The sequence below is a fragment of the Poecilia reticulata genome, chromosome 2, assembly GCF_904066995.2.
Source record: "Poecilia reticulata chromosome 2, P_reticulata-male-v2, whole genome shotgun sequence".
Classification (NCBI taxonomy): Eukaryota; Metazoa; Chordata; class Actinopteri; order Cyprinodontiformes; family Poeciliidae; genus Poecilia; species Poecilia reticulata.
The window spans coordinates 5,584,126-5,593,444 of NC_088831.1; positions in this window are offsets into that span (position 1 = coordinate 5,584,126).

Consider the following 9,319-nt stretch of genomic DNA (forward strand, 5'->3'; position numbering starts at 1 on the left):
GAACGCTCCCTAAAATGAGGCCTACAAACACACTGGGAAATCAGCAGTGATGTAGGTCAGTAAAATAACCTGCGGTTGTTGAAGACAAACCTCAACAGACCTGAAGACGGCTTCTTTTTTTATTTTTATTCTTCTCAGAGGGAACGTTTTCTCAACGTTGGGGTCAGCTGAACAAAAATACAAGTGCTCCCATGTCGCCTGGCCTTTGGTGTAACCGTGACACTCTCCCACTTCTCTAATGAATGAGAAGATTAAACACTTAATGAGAGCAGAATGTCGTCCCCAAACGCAGAGCGGCTTCCAAGGTCAAAGAACAACATTCATGAGTCGCTCAACTCACCTGACGCATTTACACCAGATCAGACAACAGCTATATTTTTCCCCCTGTGGAGGAATATTAGCAAGGTCTTTCTTTTTCTAAAACGATGACATACCGAAGAAATAGTTCATTGAAAATAATCGTCACCCTGTCAGCTGCTATGACAGATGTCTGCGGTGTGCTTGATTGAAGCTGAACAATTCGCCTGCTGACCTTTAAATTAACACTTGAATCTGGTAGAATAGACCCAAGGCCACACATTAAATAAGAATCTTAACAAGAAAACCCGGTGGTAATCGTCTATGCACTGCATTTATGGTCAGGGTTTTTTATCTCTTGAATTCAGAGAACAAAACAGTCATAATAAATGCAAACTGAATTCAGAAGGAGCTGCTAATAGTAAACTAGTAAACTAGATGCTTGTTTGTATATTAATAGGCTGTGTGATTAGAAAGTTCACAAAAGTGTCAATCTGTAATGGCCATCAAAAATAAGTAGAGAAAACAAAGTTTTTAACACTAATGCAAATGTATCACATTCGTCAAATAAGGAGGTGGAAGTCAGGAGAAATGTTGTCTGAGAACATGAGCTTGGAGATCTAGCCTATCAGCACCCTACACACAGATTTAAGAGCTCATTAGCTCTAGCAGTATTCAGTTACATATGATTTCTGCTCCAGTTTTGATCAGCATTGTTTCCTATTCTTTGCTCTGTTTTAAGTGCATTACCAAAATATTTTCTATCAACAAGCCATCTTACGGTAGTGTAAAGCATGTCATTAGTGAATGAAAGTAGCTAAAAGTCTCACTTTCAAACATATTAACTGCTGTTCTTTCACTTGTGAGGGTTAGAACTTGTTAGGATGCTATTTTGAGAAGATAATTTGTCACAGAATGACAAGCCCTAAATATCTATGTAAGTTAATGCTAATGTTGGTATGAAAGTTAAAATACTTATTTTCACAACTTATCATTCAGTTGGCTTAAACACTGAGGAAATACAAATTGCTGTTGTAGCTACTTATAGAAATCAGTTCTAAATTAAACATAAGGTGATTTAGGGATGCTAGAAGATGTTTATATAGACAGAACACAACTAAAAACCAAGAAGAAACAATAGATTTTCTTACCTAAAAAACTTTATATTCAGCAACATCACCTGCAGTCACCTTGAAGTTTAGTTGCCAAATCCACCAGAGCCATCTGTTGCTGTGTTAGCATGAACTTTGTCGTGACCTCTTCTCCTTAGCTTCGGGTTGCTGCCTCCAGTCGTATTGTTAGTCCTAAAGCAAAAATTGTTCCAAAGACGGATGGTTTTGAGTGCAAAGAAATCCACTTCTATTTACCTTAACAAATTATTTTCTTTGTGGTGAGATTATTGTTGTACAGACTACGTCTTCAAAACCTACCACAACAGAAATATCTAGAACAGAAGACACATTAAGCCAATCCTGAACCACATACAAAGTCTGAGGTGTCTTAGGGAAACATGACTGATCGTTGGCTCAGCGGTACCAACAGTTTCAAGAGTCCCACCTGCCTAGGAAAGCAATGGACAGCTGAGGAACTACTTTCTTAGATCGTCACAGTCTATCAGTTAAAATCAATATCTAACTTACATTCAGGACGCCAGGTTCTCATTATGCCTGTGGCAACAATTACTTAGTTACAGCGGCAATAACAGTGATTGCTGTAATAAAAGCCATTACCATGTGTCATCGAAAAATTATGTTCTTTTGGAGCTAACGTCCACTTTCCAGTCTAAGGCAAAGAAATCCTGTTACTTTGGTTCTTTGTGTCAGAGCATGTTTGAGTGCAACGCAGTGAAAATGAGTGCGACCTCGACACTTTTTAAAGTTGTTCTTGATGCACATGTTCTGCCATGTTAACGCATGAGTGGAACAAAACACACAGAAAGATTAAACGCAAAGCTAATCTGAAGCAAACGTCATTTTTGGTTGCAGCCACGTTTAATTCCGTTCCTGTCACTGCGCCAGCCATTCTGTTTTCCCCCAAAGGTCAGGATTGTATTTTCAGAAATGATTTATTTTCACCAGTGAAGTGGACACTTGAACAGATCGGTCGACAACAGGAAAATCATTTAGTCTGATTGAACCGAGGCTCATCCACAGATCAAAAATGAAACGTATCTTTTCTCCTGCCGACCAACCAGGAACGCTCACAGGAAGTCTCCCCTGCTGTAAGGGGACATTTCTCACCAGATTGAAACATAATTTAATGCTCCCATGAGCCAATTAGTTTGCTCTCATTAGTGGGGCTGTAATGGCCGCTCATGTTCTGCTGGAGGAGAGAATAGACTAAACTAATTATCTATAAAAGATTTCAAGACAATAAGAAAGTAGTTGGTGTTCACAAGTCAAATTTAAGCTTATTAGTTAACAATACATAAAACATAAAATCATGGCGAAATCTGTCTCATGACACATTATCCAATCACCATCAGCATTTGAATTTATCTGGTGAAATTTAAGCTTTTATTATAGGAATTACATAGGAAGGAAAGTGTTTTACACCCTCTGACTATGTTTGAGACTCTTATTTTGAAATGAAGGAAGTAGTCTCATGTCCCCCACCCCCTTCAAAAGCACCAACATGACATCTGTGGTCATGAGGTCCATTGAGCACCTGCAGCATTTTCTCCTACCTTAGAACCATTAACACTGGTGTCCCACAGGGCTGTGTTTTCACCCTCCTTTTTTTCAGAAAAAAACACCTTAAGCTAATGAAAAACCTTTTCTTTTTTTAGGTGACATTAAGGAAGTTATTTTAAATTTTGCTGTTTCCATGAACTTTTTCATGTACAGGTTTTAGGGTCAGGGGAAAGAGCAGCTAAGATCCCTGCAGACCCCACACATCCTGGACACAAACTGATTGGACTTTTACCTCCAGGTCTGCGCTACAGAGCGCTATTTGCAAAAACAAGATGTCATAAATGCATTTTTACACTATTATTCATTTCTTCTTCTTCTTCTTTTTTAAACACTGTCTGTATACAATGTTTTCACAAAACCTTTTATTTTTGTTTTTATATATTTACATTTAAAATGTTTTCATTGAGAGAGAGCAAAGTGAAACTGAAGTTTGCTTCCATTTTTGTGTGCACAAACTTAACAAATAAAGCTGATTCTGTTTAAGTCTATATGTAGCCATAATGTACATCATTGTTTTGTTCAGGTGTAGAGGTTTACGTGGTTTAACACTACCCTGAGTTTGTGCTTTAATTAAAATGTGTACACACCACCAAAAAGTCCAGAAGTAATTTTTCAATTGTGGCTGCACAAAATTATTCCAAAGCCCATTTGCAGCCGTTGAACCATGAGCAAACCACTTTTACTCATTTTTCAGGGGTAATATTGCCATAACATGAGCAAGCAGCCAAAACAGCTTTTGTTCATTTTTAACTAAAAGCTGAAATAAAAGTGGTGTGTGCACTTATTTACATATTTGTCTTGTAGTGGCAACAGGAAATGACACGCATATTAATCTAAAGTATTAAGCGTTTGAGTTTTACTAGAGGATCTATAGTGAATCTAGGTACATTCACCAGAGACAATGTTTCTAACAGGAAGACCATTGGCGGCGCACCGCCTCCTACCTTCATTTCCTGTGTAAATAACCAACCTGCCCAAACAGGACTACAATTTGTGTCCATAAAATAACCACAATGGTGTTGTTCAAGTTTACAGTTTGAACTCAAAGTTCAATTTATTATTGAGTTCGTCTCAAACTAGCCGCTAGCTTTAGCTTCCCTTTAAATGACATTGGTTTCTATTTCCACATTGAAAACAGAGGCGTCAATCAGCCTCCAGCGCCCGGTTCCATCAATCAGAATCACATCGACATTACATGCCGCAAAGTCAAACAGTGTCCCCTCACTGAACGAATTGGCAGTCGAAGCAGACAGATGAGATCGCATCTCGGGAATGCTAATTCACTGGGAGGCTGGATCTGGAGTGGTCGTGATTAAAGACTCAATTTCCCAGAGGTCAGTGTGGTGTGATCACATATTACCGCTAACTGATGGAGTGTCTCTGACACCTGCACTCTTGACGGCGCGGCTGTCAGGAGCGGCGGCATCACACAACCTGTGGCAGCGAGCTGCCTGATGGGAGTCCTGTCACACTTTAAGTCGCTGAGTTCTTAAGCAGCTGTGTTATTCTATCGTGCTCCTCCGTCATGCCGTTGTTGATGTAAAAGCGTGAGGGAGAGCGGCTGCTGTTCGTGCGGCTGAGCCCTGAAATGCTGCCATCCAGCATTATCTTCACACAGCAGAAAGCCGCGCCATGCCTCACCCCCAGCGAGCGGACGGCTTTATAAAGTGGCGCGTTGCATTGCAGCTGTGTTGCTACAATGTCAGCATTTAAATGCAATTATTTTGAATGTGTATCTTTCAGACGCAGTCACCTGTCATTACTACAGCAAGCTTCCCTGTAACAGTTACAATTAAGAAAACATTGTGCAGTGCATCATGAAACAGTTGAATTTATTTTTTTTTTTGAAAGTGAGATTAGCGTATTATTAGGATTTACTACAAATAGTGAAATATTTCAAGCTTTTATTTCTTGTCATTTTGATGATTATGGCTCCCATAATGAAAATGCAAAATTCAGTCTCAGAAAATTTTAATAGTACCAATTTTAATACATAAACATTTGTGTTACATATATGTGTGAATATGTAATAAAGTGCAGCAAATTTGCTGAAGGTTGAGCAAAGATAGGTTTGAACCCGTTTGTTTAGCTTTTAGAAATGTACTGTGTTGCTCCGTCTTCTGCTGCCAATCATTCTGTTCATTATTATTATTATTCTCTCCATCATGTTTTGCTGCTCATTCATGCCAGATCAGGGCTAGGGGATTTGCATCTGATATAAATTCACATGAAATTGGGAAAAAATAAAAAACCGAAGGTCAAAAACAAATTTAGAACAGAATAACAATATTCAGCTTGGAAAAGGTGAATCCCTGGTAAAAAAAAAAACAAAAAAACATTTGACTAGGAAACAATAGATTTAAAAGTAAATAGTCTTTGTTTCCTATTGTCATTACATTTTTGTGTTTTTTAAACAAACAAAATGGCCGTGATTTAGCTCCATAATTCTGCAACTAAGGAAAAACTTCAAATATGTACTTTTAAATGCGTCCCCCTGAGATTCAGGGTTATTCTATAAACAAGTGACAGCTTTTCATGTGGAAAACACTGAAGTTAGTATCTGACTCACAGCTTCCACTTCAAAGCTAACTTCAGCTCATTAAGACAACGACAGCCGCTCGCTGTATAAACTGTATATTAAGAAAAATGTTAAAATGCTTAACTCTCAAAAAACTTTGAAAAAATCAACTAGAAAGCCGAAAGGAAAATCTGAGCGTGAATTTTTCAAATATTGTATATAAAATTAGATCATTATGGCGCAGTTTTACGGAGGTTGACACTGGAGGTCGACGGAAAAGTCGCGTCAGAGAGAGTGTGCGTTTCTATAAAATCATGATTCAACATTCTTCCACGCGTCTTTTTAAGCTGAACATATGAAGATGTAACATGGGAAATATGTATGTTTTATACACCTCAACTCGGTACTTACCTCTTTTGTGTGGGGTCCGAAGAGGTGAAGTACACAGCTGAAGGACAAGGTCAATCAAATTAGTGGTAAACTATGGGAGGCGTAGCTTGCTTCATTTTCTTTCTGTGTATGCATGTTTTTTTTATCTTTCACTTTCAAAACACAACACACGAGGAAAGTCGTGGCTACACATAACTGCTATTTTTATGTACATTGTCTTTTATAAAAGATTAAGTTGACCTTACAGCAGCTACCTGTCCCCACCCCTACCAGTAGGTGGCGACCTAGACAATTGTATTTTTTTATACTGCGCCACCTAGACAGTACGGATGATTAGAGTCCACAAACAAGAATTCTGACTTGAAAACCGTAATCCTGTGGCTAAATCAGAAAGAAAAAAAACATATTTTCTACAGATTAGATGAAGTGAAATGCAATTTTTTTAAATATTTGCTATGTGGTTCAGTTTAAAATCATCTGACAGGAAGTCAAAATGACTACTAACCACACAAGTTTTGGATGTGTTGTAGTTGGCTTTAGTTGGTGTGACACATCTCATTGACAAATACTTGTCCATACATAATTCCTATTATTTCAGCTGTAATGCAGTCATGTTCTTAAATCAGTCAGTCAGTATTTACTCTTTAACATCATCAGTCTTTTTCGTCATGATTTGCTTTTGCTTTTAACCAGAACTGTATATTTCTTCTTTTTGTTTTCTTTTTTTTTTTTTGCTACCTTGGACCTAGTGCACATAAGCTGTGATTGGAATACATTAAGCTAAAATAGCGGAGGAGAAAAGAAGAAAAGGAGTAAGTGGTTTCCTGTTGGTGCTCAGAAAGGAGTCTAAACCCAGCTGACTTTCCAATGCGACATGTAGGTTTCTTTATCAAAGCATTCACTAAAGCAAAACTGAAAAATAGAGGAATTATATTCTGGTTGGAATTATGTTCTGTACTGTAAGAAAGCTAAAGTGCATCAAGCAATCCAACACTCAATTATGTATTCATGCTTTTCTGCATAACATCCTTTAAAGTAGCTGAATTGGGAGTTAACAATGTGTTACTGGAAACCTCATGGATGATGGTGTGGATGAATCTGGCACAAATCTTAAGTAACATAAAAGGGACTGCTATGGTTTAAAGTATCTTTAATAGATTTCCTGCTAAATCTGTGAGCAGGAAGCAGTAACAGTCATACTGGCAACAGATCTGAAGAGGCCCATGACTGAAGAGACTGTTGCTGTATGATGGCAAAAATGATATTCTGCACTAACATGTCCTGGATGACACCATCAATTGTTGGCGAACACTGCTAATCCACCTCATTTGCTTTTGCCTCTCCTCTTTAAATCTGTGTGTGGCTGAATGGTCAGGTATTGAGCTTTTGAGATGATAACCATTGGCTGCACAGTGGCGCAGTTGGTAGAGCTGTTGCCTTGCAGCAAGAAGGTTCTGGGCTCGATTCCCGGCCCCGGTCTTTCTGCATGAAGTTTGCATGTTCTCCCTGTGCATGTGTGGGTTTTCTCCGGGTACTCCGGTTTCCTCCCACAGTCCAAAAACATGACTGTCAGGTTAATTGACATGACTGTCAGGTTAATTGGTCTGTCTAAATTGTCCCTAGGTGTGAGTGTGTGTGTGTGTGTGCATGGTTGTTTGTCCTGTGTGTCTCTGTGTTGTCCTGCAACAGACTGGCAACCTGTCCAGGGTGAACCCCGCCTCTCGCTCGGAACGTTAGTTGGAGATAGGTACCAGCACCCCCTTGGATGGATGGATGGATGGATAGAGATGATAATCACCTGCTCCAGGTTGCTAAAAAAACACACAAAAAAACAAAACTAAAGACACCTTGTCGCCATGGTTACGCATCATGCTAATTGTCCAAAGGTGAAAACTAAAGTAAGAGAAAAAAAATCCTGCCAGCTGCACAGCATCCAAAATCAGAATGAATAATTATTCAAACGTGCAAAAAATAAATAAATTAAAATTAACACAAATCTACAAAAAGAAATAAATCGGAACCAATGTAACAGAGTTACTCCAACACCCTGCCACCATGAGAGCCACATTTCTAGAGAATTCTCAAAGTTCCAAGTAGGAAAAATCAGCTGGAGCGTCACTTCTAATTTCCTGAAAAATCCAAAATGGCTGCCCAGCCCTGTCATGTTTTTAACATGCTGTTTATTGCTGAAGTCGCCAATAGTCTTGTCATTGAGGGCAATAATGAGCTAAACACACCAATTCCAAGAATTTGGGAACGTCGTAGTAAGAACTGACTGTTCTGGTAAAAGTAATGACGGAGACGTAGAGAAAAACAGTTGTGTGTTTAAAAAAATAAGATTAATAATTAAGTATTAGAACAAAAATAATAATTTCTTCAACCTTTTAAAAGGTAAGCAATAAGTTATGTAAAAACTCGATAATGATATCCTCAAAACTCCACACCCCATTAGCAAATAAAAAGCTGATTTGGGGGAATAGCTCACAGTTGGCAAACAATTGGAACAAAACAGTAACATGCTTTGTAAAATTATTGAACAGGTTACTAAATGTGTCAAAAAGTGAATTTTAGAAACAAAGAAGGTAAAAAAAAAAACAACTGAATTGTAGATTAGCTTTTTTGCTATTACCACAGCTTTGTTTTCACACTATTATTGGACAAATGTCCCCAATAAAATTATAATCCTCAAGTCTGGACTTGTGGTTTACATTTTTAAATTCAAAAGGCTTAAAAATACATCACAATTTAAACAGACCTGCTTAAGCTAACCGTTTTAGCACTGTTAGCTAAAGAGTTGATGGGAACTTGAGTTGTAAAACTACACCGCCTAGTGTCTATCATGATAATAAATGCTTTAGAACAGTGGTTCTTAACCTTTTTTGAGGTACCGAACCCCCCAGTTGCATATGCGCATTCACTGAACCCTTCTTATTCCAACCCCCCCACCCGACACACAAAATACTTAGTGGTATTCTGATTTAGTAATGTAATTATATTAGCTGTGTTATCACCCCCACACCACTAGAGGCAGTAGCAACCCCGAAAAGATGCGACTAAGGAGCATATTTAGACTATAGAATTTGGTAAAAAACTGTGAGCTTTGCTGAAGTAATTAGACACACGTTTAAATCCCTGCTGAGTGGAGCTCCTTCAGTCAGGGCTCCTCCGCAGCTCTGATTGGCTAAGCAATGTAACGTGATCCTCTGCAGCAAGTGATGGCAAAGCGGGGCGTCATCACGACTTTACACAAGTGTGTCTTTATCTCCGCGGCAGAGGCTCCGTCGAACCCCTGAGACCGACTCATCGAACCCCTGGGGTTCGATCGAACCCAGGTTAAGAACCACTGCTTTAGAAGTTTGCTAGCACATTTGCTAACTGATAAACCATTTTACTCCAGTTCTAAAGTCCCTACACTGGCTCC